Source organism: Ambystoma mexicanum, chromosome 5p, assembly GCF_040938575.1.
Source record: "Ambystoma mexicanum isolate Mex_15411 chromosome 5p, UKY_AmexF1_1, whole genome shotgun sequence".
In the NCBI taxonomy this organism is placed as follows: domain Eukaryota; kingdom Metazoa; phylum Chordata; class Amphibia; order Caudata; family Ambystomatidae; genus Ambystoma; species Ambystoma mexicanum.
Genome location: NC_090930.1, coordinates 575,419,796 through 575,446,435, shown reverse-complemented (window position 1 = coordinate 575,446,435; position 26,640 = coordinate 575,419,796).

Sequence of the window (26,640 nt, the reverse complement as noted above, 5' to 3'; positions counted from 1 at the left end):
TTCACATGCGAACAGGCCCTCGCAGCTGCAACCTTCATGATTGAAAAAAGCACCATCATTGTCTTGGGATGTTCGGTAACGCTATAGGCGGAGCATTCCCTGTTCGCCATCCTTGAGCGAACAAAATCAACACTAACGACACAAAGAGCAACAGCATATGAAGTAATCATCTCGAGCCCCAACGTACACGTGTGAGGTGCAAGACAGTGAACCCAGCAACATTTATTACAGAGCCATGCACGACAGAGGACATACAAGTACACGATTGTGCCACATATGAGGGGGAAGGTGACGACATCCCTAAAGCAAGTGAGAATGCCCTACAGGACGGAGAAATATATTTCATAGATGGGTCAGCATCAATACACCCCGAGACAGGGGAAAAACACATTGGAATGGCGGTAGTGTGCATGGAGGAAGATGAATATGAGACAAATGTGCAAAAGCGCCTCCCCTGCCATTATTCAGCACAGGCGGCAGAATTAACTGCATTGATTGAAGCCCTGCGCACTGCCAAAGGCTGTGCGGTGACAATATGTTCAGACTCAGCCTATGCAACTACCACGGTGCACTCAGGGCTGTCACGGTTGCGTAGAAGAGGATTCAGGAGGACAGACGGTTCTCCAGTTCAGAATGCAAAATTGTTGAATGAGTTGATAGATGCATTAGCGGTACCATCGGTAGTGGCAGTGGTGAAATGCCAAGCCCATACCAACAACACAGACGCAATCTCATTGGGAAACGCGGTAGCCGATGCAGCCGCGAAGGAGGCCTCGTATTTCAATATGACACCAACACTTGAGTGCATCACAAAAGCAACCACCACAGACCCACGAGAGGAAGCATACAATAATACCTCAATAGCGCAGATAATAGAGTTACAGAAACGAGTGTCCCAAGAGGTGCGAACTGGGGAGAAAGCGGGAATGTACACAATCAGCCACAGATCTCATTTGGAGACAAGAGACGACAGGAAAGGTTGTAATGCCCATAGAGCTACTAGAAATAGCCTTCCAACAGTTGCATTTCCCCGGCCATGTAGCAAAACAACACATTGCTGCAGACATTCAGAAACACGGGTTTGTCCCCAATTTACAAGAGCACCTGTCAAAATGCATTGTAGAATGTATAACATGCCAAACATATAATTCTGGAATGACATTAAGAACACTGCGTGGCACCTTACCCCGACCAACAGGACCATTTAGTGAGCTCCACAAAGACAATGCTGATATGGGAGAGCGGTGTAACGGAGCAAGATATTTGATTGTGGTGGTGTGCCCCTTTTCAAGGTGGGTGGAAGCAGGCCCATGTCCCCACCCAGACATGAAATGTGCGGCCAAATTCCTCGTGCGGGAGGTGTTTTCGTGATGGGGGATATGCGAGGTGATTAGGTCAGACAATGGCACACACTTTGTGAATGACCTATTTAAGGAATTGACATCACCTTTGGGGGTGAAGCACACATTATGCTCAATTTATCACCCAATGGCGAATGGAGAGGTAGAAAAGATCAACGGATTATTGAAGAGTAAGTTGTCTAAGTTGTGTAACACATTGAAAAAAACCTGGGTTTATTGCTTGCCCATAGCACTGTTCCAACTCAGGATGCAGCCATGTAAAGACCACCACCTAAGCCCCCATGAAATTGTGACTGCGAGGTGAATACACACACCAGTATCCCCAATTAGAAGAGCCTCGGACGCGCACAGAACTGCCACAGTGCTTAGGAATACCTAACCCAGTTAACATGCGCAGTACGCTGCATAGCGCGACAAATAGCACCACCTTTTACTGAAAATGTGGCGGCTGATACTACTACACCGGCCGCAGACAGTTCAAGCGGGCCACTAATTCCGGGGGCACATGTGTATGTCCGCAGCTTTGTGAGAAGGTGGAATTCACCCAGGTTTCATGACCCTTACGAGGTCATTTATAGTACCCCCAATGCGGTGAAAGTGAAGGGATTGAAGTATTGGGTGCACTTATCCAATGTGAGGAGGGCACACAGTAGTACAATCCCCCCAGAGGAGCAAGACAGCGCTACTGGGACAACAAATGAGGTTGAAGGAAAATAACAAAAGAGTCAGTAAAAGAATATGCAGATATAGAAATGATGATATGTATTTTGTTCTGCACAACTTGCTTCCTCCTTCTTTCCTTTCTGCCTCTTCCCCACTCTCTTCTTCAATTGGCCAAGCATATTATCTATATACCTCACCTATCTCTCCGCCTCTATCTCCCACTTTCATTTTTTGATGGTTGTCTCTACAGCAAAAGTGCATGAACAATAGAGTAACAGAACAAGCCTGACTGAAAATAATGATTAAACGTGAACTTGAACAAGAATGTAAATATTTGTATATATTGTGATGACTTAACAAATTTATATCGCCCCTCCAGGTGAACAATGGCCCAATGACCCACGAAAGGAGAGAGCAAATTAATGTTAGATAGTGATAGGGTCGCCATTAGGGCTAAAAGGTTCAGTGATGTTGAATGCATTTTGAAATGTGCTGCAATGTTTATGTCGGTAATGCTGTTTTTTGTAGCGTGGTACTATACTCTTTTATCTCTTGTTGATGACAGGCAAAGGGGGGGAGCGGGGCTAACTTAATAAGAGAAGGATCACAAATTATATGGACTGGGGTGAAGACCATATGGCAGGAGTCACATGAAATTAATGTTAACAAAACATACGGAATGCAACCCTCAGAATACATCACTGTGGGATCAACAAGTGTGTCAGTGTTACATTTCGATGTAAATATGTGTAATGCTTATGGATATAACGAATATGATGGAGATTACTATTGGACAAATGATTTAATTAACACTAGTATTAATGCACAACCAACCATGCACTCTACCTTGCTGCTACTGATGATGATGCATATGCCATATTGAATAGCAATGATACAACATGGGCTGGGATGTTTCCGATACATTACAAAAGGGTGAAAAACATTGATCAGGAAGGGAGGAGGAGGAAAAAAAAAGGGGGGCGGGAGCTAAAAGATATGACATCTATCACGACCTGGATTTAGATGAAATAGAAGATCCACGCCACCCTGATCAGTCAAATAAATGGTATTCTGACATGAGTGCCACGGCGAAGCAAGCAACAAACGAGAGCTGCTACGTCTATTCACTCATCCTGCATGCATCAGGATCACCGAGAAGGTTAGTACCACAGGAAATGCCCTTGTCGGAGGCCCAATGTGTAATTCATCTGGTTTTATGCAGAATAAAGAGCACATTCCAGGGGCACAACGTAACATTGGAAAAGTTGGAGAACGAGAAAACATGCACAAGCCGGTGCCAAGGAGTAATTTGCCTCGAAGAACCATTTCTTGTCATCAACGGGACATGATTTGCGGAAAATAAATGGCACAAAGAAACAATACAATGCAAAGCAGAAGCGCTTCGAGGCCTACCAAATGCCACTTTCCAATGGATAAAAGGGGCATGTGACCCCTAGTCGCAACACGTCGCAAAGCTAACATGGGTCACAGCATTAGAAACACCTATCAAAATACAAAAAGAAGTGCCACGTGAACTGTGTTTCCGTGGGGAAGGGAAGGTGAACATGGGAAAAGCAAGGAGATGTAACAAGACGGTAATAATTCCTGACATGAAGAAAGGCACAGCTGCTCTAATGGACATGTACTGGGTTTGCAGCAAACAAGCCTACCTGCACCTCCCCGCATCGAGGAAAGGAACTTGTGTTTTAGCGACCCTCCACACAGCACTGATGGTAATACCAGAGAGCCACATCCAAGGGGCAGCAGAGCAATCGACTGGCATATCGGCAGCAGGGCAATCGGCTGAACCATCGGCAGCGCCCCAACTAACGAGAACAGAAGCTCCAGCATATGAACTATTGTCAGAATATGAACTAAAGAAAAGATTGACACGAAGTAAAAGATCCTCCAATTACATCTCATCCGACTCATCGAAACTACTTGCTGAGATCCCACAGAAATACAAGCTCTTTTCATCAGCAGAGACATTCTTTGCCCCACTTCTCGCCACCCCCGGACTTCAAGCACAAGCAAATGCCAAATGGTTGCAGATCGTGCGCTGGGAGCTCATTCAATTGGCTAATGACACTGAAGAGGGGTTCAACGTGATAAAGATAGAGCTCCGCGCATTGCGCCTAATGACAATGCAAAATAGAAATGTCCTCGCTCTCCTCACGGCGATGGACGGTGGTGTTTGCCAGAAAATTGGGGGGGCGTGTTGCACATTCGTGCCAACTGAAGATGCTGATAACGGGACACTCTCCCATGTGATAAACACAGTACACAACCTAGGGGAGAGAATGAGAGCGGAAGGAGGAGCAGAGGAAAGTACATGGTTCAACAATTTGTTCAGCTGGAGACCATCATGGGTAAATGTGGCAATGAAAATACTGATCCCCATCATTGTTTTTGTGCTCTTGTTCTTTTGTGTGTGCCAACTGGGACTACGGTGTTGTGAGAAAAGCATGCCAACCTCGGCTATGATGATGGTGACAATGGGCCGACAATGGGCCGACCGACAATGTTAGCTACCATGATAGATGCACAAATGCAGGCAGGAGAGTACACCACACCACAGTACAGAATGACAGCAATTTACAGGCAATATGGGGACATAGTGGATAATTTGCATTACACAACAATGAAGGAACCAAGAGAGTTGCAATGGTACCAAGAAGTATGGGTAGATCTAGATGGGGATGGAGGTATTTACTTAATGTGTACCCCAGATGAATATGCCAGAAGAGGGAACAGCCTAAGAAGCGTCTGCAGAGCTTGGATGCCCATAAAAGGTATCCCTGCGTGGGACGAGGCGGTGGCAGAGGTTGAGTACTACCGAAGGGAGAATGAAAAGAATAAAAAGTAGAAGTTATTGTTACTTTAGATGTAACGAAAGGGGGGAATGTGGGGGAGCGAGGGGCCAATGGGCCCCTCTCTACCATCACTTCTCAGTACAAAACTTGGACCAAGTGCCTCTAGTGCTGGGTACGCCCCTGGCCCTTGTGCGATACTAACATTTGGTTATATTTGCGTAGATGGAACCACCGAGCAGGACACAGGGCATCCATTTTCTGTACCCCCTTTTGACTTCATCTTGGTAACTAGGCCTCACTGCGATATTACGAAATGCATCTCTCCCCTTTGCCTGCCGCCGTAGCTCGGAGCACATGGCCCCCACCCTTGTCCCCACACCAACTGGAAAACTTCATTCTCACGCTGAGGCCGGAGCTGCTTGCAACAAATAGTGAATGTAACACATCCCTTTTTCCTGTGAGATCACTGTCCTGCATGTGAACCGACATGAGCCAAGCACAGAGCTCGTCCATCTCCACAAAAGTGTCCTTGCCCTCTTACCCTCGTCAGTCAAAACTTATTGCCATTCTAACCCTGTGTCCTTGCAAGGCATCCCTTTCATGTGCCAGACTGCCAACCTCACTATGAAGCCCACTCAACAGACCCCCCAGCTAACATTAGACCCCTGTGCAGTATATCGTGCCCAATACTAGCAAGTGCCACATACCTGAGATTCTTGTAAGACTAACCCTATAGTTCAAAGACATTATTATAGTGGTCAAGGCCCTTAAACCTGTGACCTGTATAACCCAAATGTGTAGATGGTGTAAACCCGTGAGTGATTTCTATAACGACATGATACACTACTGAGAGTCTTTTTGATCAACTGTTATTTAGTACATGCAATACTTAGCATGTATTTTCTTAGCTTAGATAGTGACCACAATGTTTCACAGTGACCTGACCTTCACCCATCCGGAGCACAAATGTCTGACGTCAATCCTCCCTCCAACCAAGCAACAAACCCGGAGGAAGAGATGATGCCCACACCTAAGTCACCACCAAGGCTGACCAATCCTAGTCCAACGTGGCATCATATGTTAAAAATGTAGATGTACTATATAAATGTTTTGTAACCTTGATGTGGTCAGAGCGCTCTCAGAGATTTAGATAAACCTTCCTTAAAACTCTCGCAGCCTGCACTTTTGTGCCTTATTCCCTGCCCAGGGAGTGTCTGTTTTATTCATTTGTACACGTGTTAGTCAGGGTGGGCACAAACAGATGTTATGATCACTCTCAATATTTTTCATAGCCTCCAATGGCTATAAGCTATTGAATATTCTTCCTGAAGCGAAGAAATATTCTAAGATCTTTTCCTCTACTCCCCTCTTCCAGGTTGACGCTGGTGGGATGTGTCCATGTAGTTGACCATTTATCAATTGTATATTGCGAGCCACAATTATTTCTCTCCATCTTAAACCTTTAATTACGTGGAAAACACCCTCTTTGGAATACTACAGAAGCCAAAGAACACGCTGACTACTAAAAGAGCATCAGGTTATGAGGTGATACTGTCCAATGTAGGCCTGGAAATAGTGTCAACCCAGTGACATTTTTAGCAGATTTTCTAGACAGGAGACTATGCATAAGACTGTACAGCAAACATAGAGGTGTTCAGTTGCACTCACAAAGTAGAGGAGGATGCACTTGAGGGGGGAGACATGCTCTACATTGATGGGTCATCAACAATTGACCAGACAGGTGGGGTCAGACATACTGTGACTGCAGTGGTAAGACTGAAGGAAGACGAGGCAAGAAAAGTGGTAGCCAGTGTATGACTGACATCCCATTATTCAGCACAAGCAGCAGAACTAGTGGCCCTAATATTAGCACTGGAAAACAGCATTGAGAAGCAGGTCACCATCTATTCTGGCTCTGCCTATGTGGCATTCAGAATACACTCTGGACACAATGGCTCAAGAGAGGGTTCAGAAGAGCAGACAGGTCTCCAGTACATCATGCACTTTTACTGGGCAGACTGATTGACATAATTACTTATCCTACACAGATAACAATAATGAAGTTCCAAGCACACACGAAAGGGGAAGATCCCATCTCAAAGGGAAGCGAAGCAGCAGACTTTGTGGCCAAGTGTGCAGCATATTTTGGTTAGCAATGGGAGCTAGGAGGAGCTTTGAATGTGAAAGATTGCACCATGAATATGATACTAAAGGAAGGGTACAATGTATTACTAGAAGCACAGATCATGGAGCTGCAGGGAGCTGCACCCAGGGAAGAAAATGGACTGGGGTAAGAAGGGGATGCGCAATGTCTCTGATAGATGCCCTATGGTGGCAGGCTAACACAGGCAAAGTGGTGATGTCATTAGCATTATTGAACACTGTATTGACACAATTGCACTATCTAATACGCACAAAGAAGGAAGTCATTGCTACACGCATTGGAGAAACATGGTTCTGTCCTAATTTAACTGAACACATGGCTGAATTTGTGACCAACTGTTTGACCTGCCTGAAGTTTACAGCAGGGCATACTTTGAGAGTTGTGAGAGGAGCCATACCAAGACCACTAGGCCCATTCCAGCATCTACACGTGGATTATGTTGACATGATCCAGGTCTGCCAAGGATACCACTACATGATAGCGGTTGTATGCACATTCTCCAGGTGGATTGAGGGCAGACCGTGTTCACATGTGGATGCCCCTAGAGCTGCCAATTTCCTAGTCAGGGAGGTTTTCCCAATAGGGGGTGTGTGTGAGGTCCTGCGGTTTGACAATGGGCCTCACTTTGCCAACAAAGTGTTTCAGAACATCACAGCATTGTTAGGCATCCAACACAAGTTTGCCTGCATGTACCAGCCGCAAACAAATGGGGTGTGTGTATGCCTGAACAGCCTTCACAAGGGGTGCATAGCCAAAACACATCAGAGCACCAAGAAAATCTGGCTGCACTGTTTACCTCTTGCACTTTTTGCATTGCACAATAAACCTGCTTCCGACCACCATTTAACCCCATGAGGTGGTAAATGGATGGTGCATGCATCTTCTCCTGGCCCCTCCCACAAGAGCACTGATAATAGTGTAGATGTGTTTGGGCAGGAGAAGAACGATTATGTTACTTCTTTGGTCACTAGTACTTCTTTTATCTCTCACCAGATACAATGACACTGAGGAAGCCCAGAAGACATCGAAGATAGAAATTGCAACATTGCACTGCAAGACTTTTGACTCAACAACCCTGTGAGCGTGGGGAACATTGTCCTTCTCAGGAATTTTGTAAGGTGCTGGAATGTGCTCCGGTTCACCGTCCACATATCGTGGAGCAAGTGGCCAACAGGGCTGTCAAACTAGAGGGTAAGACAGTATGGAACAACTTGACGGACATCAAGCCCTACAAAACAGTGGCCTCACCTGGCAACAGGTCACCTTGACTGACAGGGCCAACATTCAGCAGATGAGCTACAAGCGTGTTCTGAACTCACAAGACCGAGAGAAAGGTATCCAACAGTCAAGTGCTCCTAAGCAGCAGAAGTAGAGACTGTTATTTCCCCTTTTTCCACACACGTTCTATGAGAAAGATGATATAACTGTCACTGTTGTTTATATTCATGATGCCCTCTACCCGTCACCTGGATACTTTCTCCAACCAATTTGTCCATGCTGTGAGGAGACCTAGCAGATCCAAGCCCAATCTTCTGGAGTATTCTATATTGCCTTTATAGAGTATCTGGCTCAAACATACCCAGAGCTTGAGCATGGCGCTCCTCCAGTCCTTGCCACTTGAAGAGATGCATCAGTAAGAAAACTGTAGGAATAAGTGTTTGCCATTGCCATCAGCGATTATTTGGTCTGCGGGGATTAAGGGTGTTTTCAATACTAACAAAAATAACGCATTGATTGTGCATTTCAGGCATACAACTGAATCTTCATGCTGCAAGGATCAGCAGCTTAAGTGAAAATTAGGGAAACAATAAAGAACATATATTATGTCATGTCTGATATTTCCAAGTGGGTTGATGGGATTCGTATTGTGGCAAATACATATTGTTGCTAGTACTACCGCTTTACCCTCTACTAATACTATCACAACCCAAGCAGGTGTAATGACCATGTCAGGTGGACATTAGAACACTGCTGAAAAGGTAAGGAGAGGTAAGCCCAGTGTTGACACAGACATGAAGGGGGTTGACATATATCTCACCAACACTGCTCCAGTGTCTAATAACATGTGGTACAAGCACATGTCTAAAGTTGGTAAGGAAACCACTGGGGAGAGCTGTTATGTTAATGTATCTCTCGATGGTGCAAACTCGAGGAAGATTTCAAGGGAAAACAGCCACGCTGAGATGGATGTCTAAAGCGATGTTCTCATATGAAGATAATTACATAAAAACATTAGACATGGTGAACAATTATTGGCAATTCGATGAAGCTATACAGTACATAACTGATGGACCTGACAAGGGAGAAAACAAAGACTATTACTCTAAAAGAACTACCATGTCCCTGGCCAAGGGTTAAGGAGACAGGAGGAGAACCTGGCTGCTGGGAAGGACCACAGATACTAGTAGGTGGCCAAGTGTACACTAAGGATGGATGGCAGGACAGAGTAGTGGGAATTGAAGCACTAACACTAGCACAGTCACCCTAGAGCAAGGTACAGGAAGAAAATGACAAGTGCCTCAAGGAATGGGACATGAGTGTACCAAGTTACTGACATGAGTGGAAAATGAAGCTGGTCTGATGCTAAAAATACCCCTGAAGACACCTGCAATGTGCTATCAGAACAATGGCAAAGTTGAGGTTGGCAAGAATGTTGGGTGCAGAAGCGCTGAACAAAAAGCAGCTATGAAGGCAGGAACAGCAGTACTGATGGATCATTACTGGGCTTGCAGATCGAAGGCATACGACAAGCTGCCACCTGACTGGAAAGGAGTTTGCTCATTGGTGCCCATCAACATGCCATCATTGGTCATGCCACAGAAGGATGTGTAGCATGACGAGTTCCCGAAGATGGACAATAACGAAAGAATAGATTGATAGAAGTGGCACCAACAGCTAGGACAGAGAAGGCACGCCAGTGGGATTTAGCAGAGTAAAGGGAGGAGGAATGTACTTCTCAGAAGCATCAGAAGAATCACCAGACGAAGTTCCAGCAGAGCAGAGGCTGTTCAGCAGGATGCAAATGTTCTTTGCATCAATAATAGCATCTGTTCTGACATACACACTTGCAAAGTCGTTGCAAATCACTCGCTGGGAGCTGATGGTGTCTATTAATTCCACAGTGAATGGGTTCAACTCAATAAAGAAGAGCTCTGAGCAATAAGATTGGTGGCTCTCCAGAATAGGTACGTTCTGGATCTACTCACAGTTATGGAAGGAGGAGTTTGCGCAAAGATTGGGAGTTCCTGTTGCACATTCATTCCTGCCAATGATAAAGATAATGGGACCCTATCAGACGCAGTGGCCCAACTGACACAGATGTATGCCAAGATGGAAGATGAAGCAAAGGGGACCGGAAAGGACCAAAGCAGGATAGCGTACATATGGTCATGGATGCCATCATAGCTGTCAGATGGACTAAAGGTGATAATGGGAGCACTTGTGCTGGCAGCAACATCAATGTGTGGGATCAAAATCTGCATGGCCGGGTGCAAGAAGACAGCAGAGGAAGCTATCGGGATGCAGATCCTGATGGATGTAAACATAGGAGGAGCCAAGGATGAGATTGTGGCAGAGAGAGACAAGATCAAAGAAAGAATTGCACAATGCCAACTGTTCTCAACCGAATCAATGAAGCTGGAAACCCGTTTGATGCGAAGTACTATGAAGGAAAGTGGGTTTGGTGTAACCCCAAAGGAGTGTGCTGTTACGTGACCTGGTCATTCACTGACCACACTAATCTCTATTGGCACCTCTGAGGAATAACAAATATATGGCAGCGAAGAGCAAAAGGACTGTCATGTAAGGATGGGATGTGGTTGACAGATCGGTCAGAGGGGGACTGAAGAGGGATGGGGAAGCCTTCCTCTGCCTCTTTCTCCTACTAAGTTCATGATGATGGGAAGGCCAGAAAACAGAAGCATCCACTATGCCTGTGTTTATGCACAAGTTGCAAATCATACAAATACTAATATTGTGTGTGTATATACACATTAGTTACAATGTATTAAACCAAAAGGTACAACGTATTTAAATGCACCTTATAATGAATGTAAAATACTTTTAATATACGCTTGTAAATTGATGAAATATGAAGGGTTACAGGATGCTTGTAAATGTATGCATGCATAATTTTAAAAATTGAAGAGGGATGGGGAAGCCTACTTCCCCCTTGCCTCCTACTAAATTCAGGATGAGGAAGAAGGCCAGAAGACACTGCAATCACCCATTCTATTTCAGATGAAATCCCAATGGACCCTTGATAAATACGTCGAGATGTATCCCCTCAGCCAGCCCTACCACTCAAGGGAACATACAGACATATATATGGGTGGATGAAGAGCCACAGGTCATGATTAATGATACCTGTATGGACAGCTTGGATTGAACACCAAGAAGCCATGCTGAGGACGTCATTAGAGACACCACAACATTGCAGCCTTAGACATGAAGCTCACATGCCATCCGCACTTTGGGACACAAACATGCACTGAGTACATGAAGAACATGAGCGTACAGTTCTATAGTTAGAGGACAGATACATATACATACTGTCAGTGCTTTTATTAGGTTTGCCATTAGCCAAATGCAGCAACGCATAAACTGCAAGAGACAAGAGATCCTGAGCAGAGCTTGTAGATGCTTACCTGCATATAACCCTATGGAACGGCAGGAGCACCTATGGGACCTGATAGAGCCAAGCATGGCTAACCTATGGAAATGTATTATAGCATGGACACTGTAGAAACCGCATTATAATGTTTAGGAAAATTACAGCAGGTCTTGAGCCTCAGAGCAAGAGATAAGCTGAGATGATTCATGCTACACATGTGAGCAAGACATGTGAGCTAGGACCCACAGCCAAGGCCAAGGGATATGGATGACATTCCAATCCCCAGATGACAAAGGGTGCTTCAGAAAAGACTAATAAATCCTCAAAATTCAGAGCTGCAAAGCTCAAATTTGTGGTCTCTGAATACAGGACATAGCTGAAGCAGACAATGGACAGCGAGCACAGGTGGGAAAGAAGCACTGGTCCCAGGCCACCCGACCAAGACAGTGACAAGCATGCAACTATATGCAACAAGTGTTGCACCGATCAGGAGAGCACTCTCATGAGCTAAGCTGGCACACCCAAGTTACACTGCAGACACATAGTAATTCTTGGTACCTTCAGTAGGTACACAGCAAGCTTAGAACCTTTGTGGATACCAGGCCTGGGGACGTCATCTCTAGCCAATCACAGTTTAGTACCCTAAGGTGGGTAGCAATGGACCAGAACCAATGGTAAGTCCACCACACTGCAACAAAGTTAAAGTTAGTGACTTGAGGAGGGACCAGGCCAGTCACCTGACATGCGAGGGCCAGTAGAGTAACATCTATAATGTCCACTATTCCTCAATACCCAATCCCAATGCTCACTACCCAAACCTTTCCCTCCTACTAAATTCATGATGAGGAAGAAGGCCAGAAAACACTGCAATCACCCTTTCTATTTTGGATGAATCCCCAATGGACCCATGATTGATAAATATGTCAAGAGGTATCCCCTCAGCCAGCCCTATCACGCAAGGAACATACAGACCTATATATGTGTGGATGAGGATCCACAGGTCATGATAAAGGATACCTGTATGGACAGCTTGGACTGAACACCAAGAAGCCATGTTGAGGACGTCATTAGAGACACCACAACATAGCATCGTTAGACATGAAGCTCACATGCAATCCACACTTTGGGACACAAACACGCACCGAGTAGAAGCGCATTATAAGGTTTAGGAAAATTACAGCAGGCCTCGAGCCTCAGAGCCAGAGATGAGCTGAGTTGATTCAGCCAGCACGGAGAGCAAGATGTGTGAGACAGGACCCGCAGCCAACGCCAAGAGATACGGATGACATTCCAATACCCAGATGACAAAGGGACCAGCTGCAGAAAAGACTAATAAATCCTCAAAATTCAGAGCTGCACAGCTCAAATTTGTGTTCTCTGAATACGTGACATGGCTGAAGCAGACAATGGTCAGCAAGCAGCGGTGGGAAAGAAGCAATGGTCCCAGGCCACCTGACCCAGACAGCGTCAAGCATGCAACAATATGCACCAAGTATTGCGCCAATCAGGAGAGCACTCTCATGAGCTAAGGTGGCACACCCAAGTTACAATGCAGGCACATAGTAATTCTTGTTACCTTGAAGAGGTACACAGAGAGCTTAGAACCTTTGTGGATCCCAAGCCTGGGGACATCAGCTCTAGCAAATCACAGTGTAGTACCCTATGGTGTGTGGCAACGGTCCAGAACAAATAATAAGTCCAACACACTACAAGTTATAGTTAGTGAGTTGGGGAGGGACCAGACGAGCCACCCGACATGCGAGGGCCAGTAGACTAACATCTATATTGTCCACTAAAGGTGGTGGATGGCTCAATACCCAATCCCATGGTCCATTAGGTTTTCTGGAGAAGGGCCCAGCTTGTGACATTATGCTGACGAAATTGGGTATCAAAAACTGACATGCGAGCCGAGGAAGAGTGAGATTTGCATGGAATTTCTGTTTTCCTGTGCTGATCCCTATTGGTTTTGCCTGTAAAAAAACACAGTTTGAACTTGCTGTTGACTGAGTCCTCCGTGCATCCTGAGGGGGGAGTTGGGCCCTCCAAGTTCTCAGTATTTCAGTGTCCCTCTAGCATACATGGGGTCCTCCTCAACACAATGTACAAACACCAATATGTTTTTGTCTGGATCTATACCTAAGTTAAAATGTGTACATATTGTAGGTATGTACAAATAACATCAATTTCGTAAAAAACAATGTTGAACAGATTTAGTTGTACCTTAAATGAAGGTAATATATTTTTACATTAAATTTGAGTAAATGCAAGCACGGTACACTTATACATTAAAACAACTCTAGTGTTAGTGTGCTTGCGAATGTATGTACACACAATTTAAAAATGGACAAATACTCCACAATACATGTCTATGCATAAATACAAATGCATAATAAACTGAACAAACAGCATGATAGGGTGTACCCTAGAATAGATTATTTTTAAATGTTGCAATCCAACACAGCATACTGGTTAATAATAGTTCAAGATTTACAGTGTGCTTGTAAATGTATGTATAGATACTGTGAATAATGTGCAAATGCTTCACAGTAAGTGTGTACACATAACAAAAAATTACAGCAGGCCTCGAGCCTCAGAGCCAGAGATGAGCTGAGTTGATTCAGCCAGCACGGAGAGCAAGATGTGTGAGACAGGACCCATAGCCTCACTTTAAAAAAATTACCAAATATACAGTTGTGCACAAACTCTATCAGCAAGTCACCCAAAAGTAAAACTGACCAAGAAAAAACTCAGCTACATGCCATACAACAAGACAACACCTATCAAAGCCACATAGTGTGACACAACATGTGAAACAATCACACAGATCCATAGTTTGTATAAATGCCCCCTGAAAAATACACACAGGACTCCACTGAACCCCAAATAATGAAGTCCAAACCCACAGAAGCACAGCAAACAACATAACTCGGAGGCACACATCCATACCAATGATCCTGCACTCCAGTGTGCACTTCCTGGCAGCACATGTGCCTTTAGAAAAGCACACTTCAACCCTTCCTAGATTCCGACCAATGACAAGTATGTATCCATGTGAGCTAGAGCTAGCTCTCCTTGCACAGGAAAATGAGGATGCTGCCACAGCTGCCTCTGCCACTACACAGCAGAGGAGGAGACAGAGGGAGTGGGTCTTCTGAACCAGAGTCTCCCTCTTCGGCATATCAAACACAAAGGTCTTGCAAGGTTATTGCTTCCCTCGACATGCCATTGTGGATATGATGAGGGAGCGAGAGGGTGAATTGCAGCCCACCACTGCACGTTGACATGCATTGGATTTCTTTGCCACTCGATTATTGCAGAGAACAAGTGGCATCAGAGCAGGCACATCCCAGGCCACCTTGTCACGCATCCTACACTAGGTGGTGGCATGCATACAATAATGCAGTCAGATATATGCCACATGCCCCGAACCCAGGAGAACTGCAATGAGGTGGCATGCCACTTCTATGTGGCTCAGCAATTCCACCAGGTGATCGGTGCCATAGACAGCACCCAAGTTGCACTATGCCCCCTACAGTTTGCCCTGAACATAAACTATACCTGGCACCGCCAGCACTCTGTGAACATCCAGATGTTATGTGATGCTGGTGGCTTGCTCACGAATGTCTTTGTCAAGGTCCTGGGCTTCAACGGCGACATCCACATCTTCAGAGTTCCTGAATGTGTGCGTAGTTGGAAGCAAGACACTTTGGGGAATTATGGCTGCTGGATTAGTACCAAAACAGCCTCCACATGTTTGCATACATACATAGACACATTTAGACACATCATCACATGCCCACATAACCATCTCAGCACATTGAAACCATCCCAGGGTGAACAAAAAAGCCAACTTTCTCACATCTCTGACTTGACACGAAAGAACACCCATTGCACACTGACACACAGTATGTCCTTCATTAAGCAGGTGATTCCGGTTACACACTATGCACCTACCTCCTGACACCTACAAACACCCCATCAGTATGCAACAGCAAATATACAATAGCACACAAGGTCACCAGAGCCATCAGTGAGTGGGCCACAGCCATCATGAACTCGAACTGAAGATGTATTGACCACTTGGGGGTTGCGCTCCTGTACAGGCAACACATTGTTTGAGACATCATCCACACCTTTTGTGGGCTACACAACATCGCAGTGCACAGGAGCATGAATGCAGAAATGGCACATAATCTCTGACCTCAGCCACATGTCAAGCCACCGTCCCCTGGGGAACATGGTGAGATTGAAACAAAGTGTGGTCACCAGCTTCTCTGTATGAGCATGCATGCATCTACTAAGGTACAGTGACCATGCACGAGTTGGTGTCAATGAAGAAAGGATTACAAGGGTCAAATTACACCTTCACTATGTCATCTGCCAATACACCCTATACACAGGTATTGGGATAAGCCAAAACATACCGAATACACACATTCCCTACCATCATGCCTCAAATCCTACAACGTTTATCTGCATAACTATCCAATTACCACATACAAAAGCATGCCACCACAACACGCATGCACAATAGAAAAATACATACAGGAAGACATTTGAAGGTTGTGAGGATCTTTTCACACAGCACTCAGCCATGCCTGATCAAAACTGCCACCAAAATATCCAGCAAACATGATGGACACACCATATGTCACACATAACCAATTCCCTTTAGGATGTACACACAGCAATTACCATTGACATGGTACACATTGTGTCATAATGACAATTCTGCAGATCATTGAGTCCAACCACTCCCCAGCATTGAGACAACAACATGAACCTGGTGGGATGCAAACACACCATTGCCTGCATCAATCTGGTGAAAGGATGGTGGAGAGTCACCATTCACCGGCGGATCATCTGCTACCCATCCGCCAATGTGATGCAGCCAATTGCAAGGAACCACTACAGCACACTCAGAGCAATGTTATGCACAACGAAAGGAGGTACACTGTGCCAAATCTGAGAGAACAAATGATGGTAGTATGCCTCAATATGGCATATGCATGTGGACGTTTGACACAGTACACACAGATTCCCCAGAATGAAATCCCCCGCCTGTATGGTCATCTAAGTGATCTGAGGGAACAGGAGCCCCTGTTCAGCATTCACAATGGGGGCAATGGTGTCATACTGCCCCCGTGGAGCACCTGAAAACAAGAACAGTCATCATCCTGAATGTGTCTCCTGAAAATCATTGGGAGTGACAGGACTTCGGGAATCACACCTGATGGTCACAGTTAGAAAATGTAATCATACTGCAAGGCCAAAAGTTTGAAGCGTTCACCATCATGACCTCCTCATTAGATGGATGGAGGGGCAGGGGGATTGCATGGCTGAGCAGAGTGCGGGCGTCGGATATGCAGGGGATCCAAAAGAGGCATGAAGCAAAGACAGCACAGCATTTAAGGCGACAGTTGTGAATATGTCATATACAGTGGTGCAACGACCATTTTCCCAATACGGCCTAACACCTCCCCGCAAATAATGGTGTGCCTTGACCTGACCTTGCCAACCTGCATGCCTGTAAACAGGGAGGACAGGACACAGGAAAGAAACGGAGCATGGGGCTGCACTGAATCGAAAGGGCCTGCAGTTGCCAATGTAGGAGCACTGTGTACCTATGCATACATTCATAGGCCATTGCAATGGTGATTTAAAGACAACGCTTTAATGTCAGGGGATTGATTGGGAGGGTATGAGAGGGCAGAATACTTCACATAGCAGTCATGCAGCGCCTTGTTCCTGATGTGAAGGGGACAATGCAATGCTTGTAACAATGAAGCTTCACCAGAAGAGTCCCAGAATGTGCCAACCAGCCAGAAACCCCCCCCCCCCCCACACCCAAACGAGTGGAATCCACCAGCCAACATTCAGTGCAGTCATTTCCTCTCCCAGCATGCCAAGGGTCCTCCCCTTCCCAACATGGTTCCTTAATCACACACCTGAAACATGTGTGCACCAGCCAGTGCATCACATATCAGTTGTCAAATTGCTGCTGAACAACGTGCCAGGCAATTTGATGCTTCGGCCAGATGTGCGATGGCCACCATCACTTTGTTCGCTGTGGGAAGTCAGGCCACTGCAGGGCTCAGCACTAGTCGCCACGCACATGCACGGGTACAGCCCACATGAACATCATATTAAACATGTGCCATACATCTTTGTGCAGCCACCCTTCATACCTGTCAAAGAACCCGCTGAAGAATGAACATGCGTCATGCACCAACTCAAAATGAAAAGGTAGCAATACCTACATCGACCATCCTGGACACAGAGTTGCACTCAATACTTCTTGCACTCTCGAGCCATCACATACAAAATGATCATGTCAAACATATGTTCACACTCCCAAACACACATCATAGCTTGAGAGCATCCGGAATATGCGATGAAGGACAACTACACACTAGCAAATTACAAAATCACCACGAAAAATGTGAAGTTTAAAAAGACTGGATATGTGCATGTCCCAAAAGGAATGGCACGCCTTCCCACAATGCCCCTTGCACCCACCTCTCCCCACAGCTAATAAGCATGCATGGAAGACACCCTGGAAAACTCTAAGCGCCTTATTGTGCTGGATAAAAGGATGATCATGCAACACAACAGACGACACATTAGCAATTAGCTGGTGCCTGATGCGAACGAGAACTTTATAGCATATCCCAGTTACCACGTCATAATGACAGGGCAGGTGCACCCGTCACCATGCACATTACTGCATAGGGGCACATCAATCCATCCATGTCACCGTCCATGATTAGCAGGGATCTAGAAAATACCAGGTGTATGGCGGTAACCTGGCCATAGAATCCATTGGTGGGACCAAAGGCGCCACAAAATGGACAAGCAGCAATGACATATCTACAGTAAAAGAAAGGAGAAGCACAGTCAGGGACATGAGAGCCCACCCCTTCCCTAACCGTGCATATGACAGCAGAGGGCCACATCACTCCATCCATGTCCTCGTGCATGATCAACAGTGTGCCATCAAATGACAGGTGAACAGCTATTATCTGGCAATAAAATCCATGAGCAGGACACAATAACCAACAAGATGCGCAGGCAGTGATGACATATCTACAGGCAATGAAAGGGAAACTACATTAGGCCACAGCAACAGGACCTGACACCTTATCCCTTCCCAACGCGTGCAGCAACACGCAGACACAGGAGCTCATGCAAGCACAGAGGTTTCCTTACATTAGATGCAGTGGTCCCGAAACAGGGACTTATGTGACCATCCTCTAGTGCTTGTTCTCACACATCGCCCGTAAGACATGTTGGGCACGCGCTACGTTTAGACTCCACCATAAACCAGTTCATCACACAACTGACCATAGCAGCAACATTCCCACATGTCGTCTGTAGGACCCCTGGCGAGGAGCAGTCACATGTCTCTCTAACGCCCCTACTGGCAGGCCGATCCATAGTGCTTCCATCACAGTCAAAACCAGAAGGACACATGCCCCCAATGCACATACAGGTATGCCAGAGATGCAAAACCTTCCTAGTTATCAGCTGACGAAGGCCTCAAAGACTGAACTCATGGGCAATTTCACTCTCTAACCACACCAGTGCAGCAGGTGTTGTCCTAATCACCTTGCCTATATATTGCAAATAAGGAAGTTCAGCATGTATTTGCCAGATATAGGCAGGCCTATGTCAGCTGAGTAGAGGGATGCATGGTACCCGCCCACTCCCACCCAAGTAACTAAATAAGCAGAAGCCATCCTGCTATTGCCGTGGCAGACAGCATAATCGTATACATGTGCAGGGACAACACACACTCAGTGGCACATGATGGGGCCAAGGTGAATAGACTCAATCAGATGCCAACCTGCTCTGTCAATGAGAACATCCCTGTATGAGTGATCATAATGCCTCCATCAAATGACAACTAACCTGAATGGGGTGGCCAGGGCATGTGCATTCAGAGATGATGACACAACATCATGCCGTACTAATGTGCACACGTAGGACATTCTTAATACCGTACACAAGTATCAGAACCGTACAAAGCCATACTAAGCCTCATCCATGGTTTTACCATGTTCACGTTCCTCGTCAATGCCCCCTACCCACCAATATGTGAAGGAAGAACACACCCACGAGTGAATGCCCACACACCTTATCCTGTAACACAAACAAATGTAATCATGGACATTCAGCAACACAGGCAAGATGGTAAATGATGTGCGTGCGGTATTGGTGACTAGGGACATGGGCGTGCATGAACACAATATATAGAACTTGTGGAAAGTAAACATGTTAGGCCAATATATAAACTGAACAATATATACAACGGAATTTTTAGACAGGTAGACAGAGGGCAAAATAAGATGAATACCATAATTACCATAACAAATACAGCACACACTTTGCAGGGAAACAGACATGAGATGGACACATTAGGAAATAACACAACATATCATAACACACCAACTCCCCCACAAACACCTCAATGTCCTCTTTCTTCACCTCATCATGTAGGGGCCACTACCTTGATGGGGTGAAGGATGAGGAGAATGGGGCACCTGTCATTTGTGCCTGCTTGCTGCTCCTGGCTGAAGGCGGGGGCCTAAGAAAGGGGGAGCACAGGGGACATGTGAGGCATAGGGGCTGTTGCAAGTATCAAAATATGTTGAAGGTTGCCATTGACAGCCTCCTTTACCTCTCTCAACTCATGACTCGGCTCTTCCATCTCCTCCCTGACATCCCTCAGTCGCTGCCTCATAGCCTGATGCAGTTACCCTATCCCTGGGATGTTGTCACTGGAATTTCAAATAATGTGTACATTCCCACCTTCAGATATGCTGTGTCTTGTCCATTGTGCAATATGCACATCCTGGTACCCCACACTACTCATTGTTTGAGTTTTCCAGCTTGTCTTCTATGCATACTTTGTGGCTGTGTAGGGGAGGTGGGTGCAAGGGGCATTGTGGGAAGTTGTGCCATTCCTTGTGGAACATGCAGGGGTCCTGTTGGTTTGCACTACATGATGTGTCATGTTTATTTGTGAATTGCTATTGTGTAGGTATATTGTGTCACCTGTTCAGGTTGCCCTCATGCTATGCAGTGTGTTTTGAATTGCAAACATGTGCTTGGCCTGCTGACATAATATGCGTGGCGTTTACTTCACTCTGGGGTGCAGGCAATCTTGTATGCTAATGTATATTGCACTGCGTTTCCATGATTGCTTATGTACGGACTACCATTTCTGTGTGTTTATATGGAATAGCTGTCATTTTAGTGTGATCTGGCATTTTGCATGGGCATTTTTCATCGGCATCAACAACAGGGCAGTGTGCTAGCTCCATATAGACACATGGCGCATGTTCGGGAGTATTTTTATGTGGGTGTTAACCGTGAATGTGTGTGGCTGATGCTGCTGAGCGCTGCAGGGGTATGACTTACCACACTGAATGGAGCGATGGTGGCCATCAAAGCCCTGGTTTCAAGACAACATTGAACAGAACTGTGTTCATAGAAACATGGAGCCCAGCCAGGTGGGCCACTGGCTGGTGGACACATGTGTGCAATGGTGCAACTGTATTAGCATTTGGGGGCGAGGGGGGGTAGTCACATGTTGGGAGTTGTCTTGGCTCCATTGATTAACCTGTGTGGAGGTATGAGCGGTTTTATTGGAGGGACTCTTCTAGTGAAGCTTAATTGTTCAGAATATTACACTGTCTCCTTGTCATATCAAACCAGGCACCTATGAACTGCTGAATGAAAGATCAGTATTCTGCCCCCTCCTAACCTACCAAACACTGCCCTAAAATGCATGTGCTATTTTCCCATCACCTTTTCAATGGGCTATGTATGTATGTATGTATGCGTAGGTAAGCAGATGTTAAGAGTGAACTGCTTTCAATTGACGTTTGCATGAGCTTTAGTTATGAATGCTACGCCTCGGACCGTTTGTCGCCTGTGTCCTGTCATGCCTGGTGATGGGGCCTGTAGGTGACCGGTCATGTTTACACACACACTCCATGATTGGGGGATTGTGTTGGGGCCCGTTGGGGCAATGGTTGTAGTGCCACAGCAGGTGACATGTTTTAACATTCACCTTATATGCTGTGTTGTCATTGCTGAATTCCACTTGTGTATCCCCTGTGCTTATGACGCCCACACTCTGCTTTGTCATGCACCCCTCCAATGCAGAGGTCATGACGGCTCAGCTTCCAGACATTTGTGTTTGCAGAACTTGTGAATTTTCTAAGAAGCTTGGTGACACTTCACCAGCACAGTGTCCATCGGGTGTACACCACGAAGCCCTGGTAAGCCCAGTGATTTCTGATAAGGTTTGGACACATACATTTTTGATTTTACGTTTCTTTTCAGTATTTCATGGGGGCAAGAGGGAAAGTTCGAGCAGGGGTCCCAATGAGAAGGATCTCAGTCTTAATGGCATTAAGGCAGAGATTGTTGGAGGTGCACCATGCCAGAATAGCGCATAGACGGTCAGGAATGAGCAAGAAAGGGGAGGTGGCAGAGGGTAGCCTGAAAAAGAGTTGTGTGTCTTCTGCATAACAATGAACATTAGTGGAAAAGGTGGAGATCAGGAGTTCCAGAGGGGCCAGATAGACATTAAAGAGCCATGGTGAGAGGATAGAGCCCTGGGGGATACCACATGTGGAGAGAGAGGAAGGACCCAAGCTGGACTTGGGAGGGTCAGTCCAAGAGGAAGGAGGCCAGCCATGCCCTGGCCTGATCTGTGATTCCCAGGTTCTTGCAGAGTCGATTCATCAGGATGGCATGATTGACCATGCCAAACGCAGAGCAAAGGTTCAGGAGGATGAGGACAGAAGGGGAGCTGGAGTCAAGGTTAGAGAGCAGATCTTCACAGGTGTTTAGGAGAGAAGTTTCCGTGCCTGTGGCCACTCTGAAGCCAGAATGATGGTAACGAGGACAACCAACAGATTCAGAGTAGAGAGTCAGCTGGAAGAGAGCTACTTTCTCTAGTAGTTTGCCCAGGAAAGGAGTGATAGAGATCGGGTGATAATTGGCCGGACAGGACGGGACAGCAGAACGGTTTATAAGAGAGGGTGCACAAGGGAGTGCTTGAGAATTGAAAGATCCAGTGGCAAAGGAGTGATTATAGAAATCAGACAAAGCTGGAGCGAGAAAAAACAATGCTGTCCTTTATGGTTCTGTAGGAGCAGGGGAGCACCTGTTTGGATTAAGCTTTCATGGTTCAGACATGTCTAGAAACATCATCTGGTGTTATTGGCAAGAGGGAAGGGAGATGGAGAGTAGGGGGGTGACAAAAGGGAGCCTGTGAGAGGTAGAAGGAGAGAGAGGGGGGAAGAGGAAAGTGAGGACAGAATATCTAGGATGTTAGAAGCAGTCATTCTAAGGGCCTGAGGGGGTATCGAGGAGGTGTAGACTGCAGAAGGACTGGCCAGCTCCTTGCAGATTTTGAAAAGTTTGGCCATATTGTTAATGGCCGCAGAGATGCCGTCTTTAATGTGGACCGTCTTCTTAGATAAAATGGAGAGTCAGTATTACCTTTGGAGAAGGTGGCAGGCCAGTTTGTAAGAGGTTGTCCACTTAGCAGCATTGCACTTGCGTTTCAGTGCTGCCAGGTCAGAGTCATACCAAGAATAGCACTGATGGCAGGCTTCAGATGGATCCTTAAGACAGTGCCAGCGGTTCCAGTAGCAGTAGATGTATGCAACAGCCTGTGGTGGCATATTGCAACATATGTGATATCTATGGCACCGAGCCACCAAGGATCCAGTGTCGAAGAAATACACCCAGATACGTATCCCCATTACCGGTGACCACACAGCCGACACACTAGCCGTAAATATTATCTACCAAGTCATCCAAGCCTGGATGGCTCAACATGAACTTTGCCTCAATCACGAAAAAACAGAGCATCTTATCCTGGGCTCCCATCAGAGACTTAACAAACTAGACCCTTCCTTCAAATCATTCATCATTGATGAAAACATCATTAAAGTTACGAACGACACTAAAACACTTGGGATATATCTTGATTCCACATTATCCCTCTCTAGACAAACTAAACACAGTATCATCTGCTACAGCCTACATTTGTAAGCTCATCGCTGCCTGCAGACCCTTCTACCACACTAGCCAGGGCCGTGGTTATGTCCAAAATCGATTACTGCAACATCCTCTATTTAGGAGCAAACCAATGCAATCTAAACAAACTACAGAGTATCCAAAATAATGCCACCAGAGCCGCACTAAACATCCCCAGGAACCATCACATTTCTGACATCAGGCGGAGCCATCACTGGCTTCCAGTATCACAAAGAGTCTCACTCAAAACACTTGCCCTGACGCACAAATGCCTGGCCAACCAAGCATCTAACTACTTGGCCTGCAGATGTGCCTGTCACACTTCTAACAGACTTCTTAGATCTGGCTATGCCAATTGCCTCTCCATACCTTGCTTTAAGCTACAAAGATCAGGAGGGATCAGCTTCCCTGTCCTTGCTGCGAAACTTTGGAACTCACTTCCTAACCCTCTTAGAGCTGAACCTTCATTCCATGCCTTCAAGAGTAAGACCAAAGTATGGCTGTCTGCCCAAGACCTTGCCCGGCACTAACACACCCTTAGCCACCACTGCTACTCTCTGCTTAATTGTATAAAGTTGCATGTGTTTTTATCCTGTACATTCATTGTATACACATTCAACTGTACATACCTTTGTTTGGTGATTGCCTATATGACTGTAATTTGTGTTTGGGTTCCTTCTGTATATTGCCCTGTATATTCTGTTTATGCCATTCTGTATGCTGTAACCTGTAACCTAAGTGATGCGCCCGGATCCCCTAGGGCCATGTGCGCTATATAAATAAATAAAACACAAAATACAAATACTAAATCAGACAAAGCTTGCTCCTCAAAACTTCTGTACTGCACTCCAACCCTGGCTCTCTCTAACCTGGACTATGGAAATGCTCCCCTCTCTGGACTCCCCAACACCCTTGCCACCGTGCAATTCATGCAAAATGCAGCAGCCATGCTAATCCTCCATCTACCAAAATATTCACATATCACTCCCTGCTCTTGCTCAGCTCCACTGCGGAGCCAGTGCCCTAGAGAATTGCCTTCAAGGGACTTTGCATTGTATTCAAAGTCATCCACCTCAAACGTCCATCTTACCTTTATGACAAACTGAAACCCATCACCCACACAAACACCAGACAAGCCAGCCAGCACTTTCAAAACATTCCACTCTGAAAATTCACATAGACACACAAACACACATTTACCCAATGGGCACCCAGGACATGGAACACTTTACCTCCTCTCATGCACACTTCATTCTCCCTCACCACTTTCAGCCTCAAACCATACCTGTTATCACACACATAACCCTGCCCTCCGCCACTGCTATCACTTGCCTAACCTTATCAAATATATCCGTTCCTGAAAACATTTTGTAACTTATTTTTCAAACTCCTACCTTTTCAAACATTGAACCATGTAAGGTGCTTCTAGGCCCTCTGGGTAGGGCCAGTGCTAAACAAAAATTCAACAAAATCTCTGTATATGATAGTCAAAATGTGTTTGTCTGTGGTGGGATTTGTGACAAAGCATGTTCCTTGTGCAATTCCACACTGTTTCACCAATCTGCACAACATTTTGCATACTTGGGACATTACTGGCTACATGTCATTTGGACATCCCACCCCATTCCCCTAATTTCAGCAAAAGTCAAAATGTGTTTCTGGGTTTGTGGGTTTGTGGTGAAGCATTGTTCCTTACAGAATTCCATACAGTTTCCCAAGTGTGGACCAAATGTGGCATAGTTACCTGTTAGGACCCTATGGACATTACTAGCATAATAGCATTTGGGCACCCACCCCTTTCCCTGTATTTGAGCACCTTCCCACATGAGTCAGTTGCCTGACATCGGCAAAACATCAATGTGGTTGTAGAAGGACGGGTCCCGACACAGGTCCAGGCCCTAGGACACGCAGTTTCCAAGATATTTGCACTGTAATGCAGGACAACAAACTGACCATGCCCAGGTGAGGCGACAGGTGGGGAGAACGAGCACAGAAGATCCCAGTATGCAGCAGCACACCAACTCCCGCCTACCCCATGTCTGTCCCGGGGTATGCCAGCCAGTCACACACATCCCTTATCAGTGCAGTTTACTTCAGGGTGCAAAGCACATTAATCGATTAGTGAATTGGAACAGCGACCTACAGGATTAGTTTAATCATGCATGTCTACAGAAACCGTTCATAGAATGGGTACTTCTGCTAGTTAAACATAATAATAACTTATATCTGTCTCTGCTGTGCTCCATGGGCCCTCTTGCAATCATTTATGTTTCTCAATGTATCATCATGACTTCTTACAGTTAGGGTATTACTCTTTATTTGATTATATCTAGCCTCTCATAGATCTCTTTTTCAGTCTGTGTCAAACACTCTATGCAGGACCATGACTATTTAATATCTGGCTACTACTTATATGCGCACACTATGTGTAAACAACTACATTGCGTATAATGTTATGATTGTGTGGGGACCTTTCAGGCACCTCAGCCTGCTCTATTAGAGGTCTTCCAATGGGGATTGCCTCAGCCTAAAATGTGTAGAGGCCTGAAATGGGTTTGCTTCCTTCCCAATGGGTTCCATGTAAAGATTAAACAAAACTTGGGAAAGGATGGATCCTTGTGGGACTCCACAATTAATGGGTTGATTTGGTGATCTGGAGAAATCCATTTGCAAGAACTGTGTCAATTAGCAAAGCATGCTCTTAACCAGCTTAATGACAATATTGCTGTTCCCCATGCAGCAATGTAGATTGTTAGTGAGTGTCTAGTGTTCCACTGTATCGAATACTGCTGAGAGTTCAAGGAGAATAGGAGGTAAAAATGACCATCATCAAGTATTTTAAGGGCATCGTCAATCACCTTGATGGTAGCTGTTTCTCTGCTGTATCTGGGTCTGAAGACAGATTGATAGGACTGGTTTGGCTTTGATGTGTTTGAGGAGTTGTGTGGCTACTTCTTTCTAAAT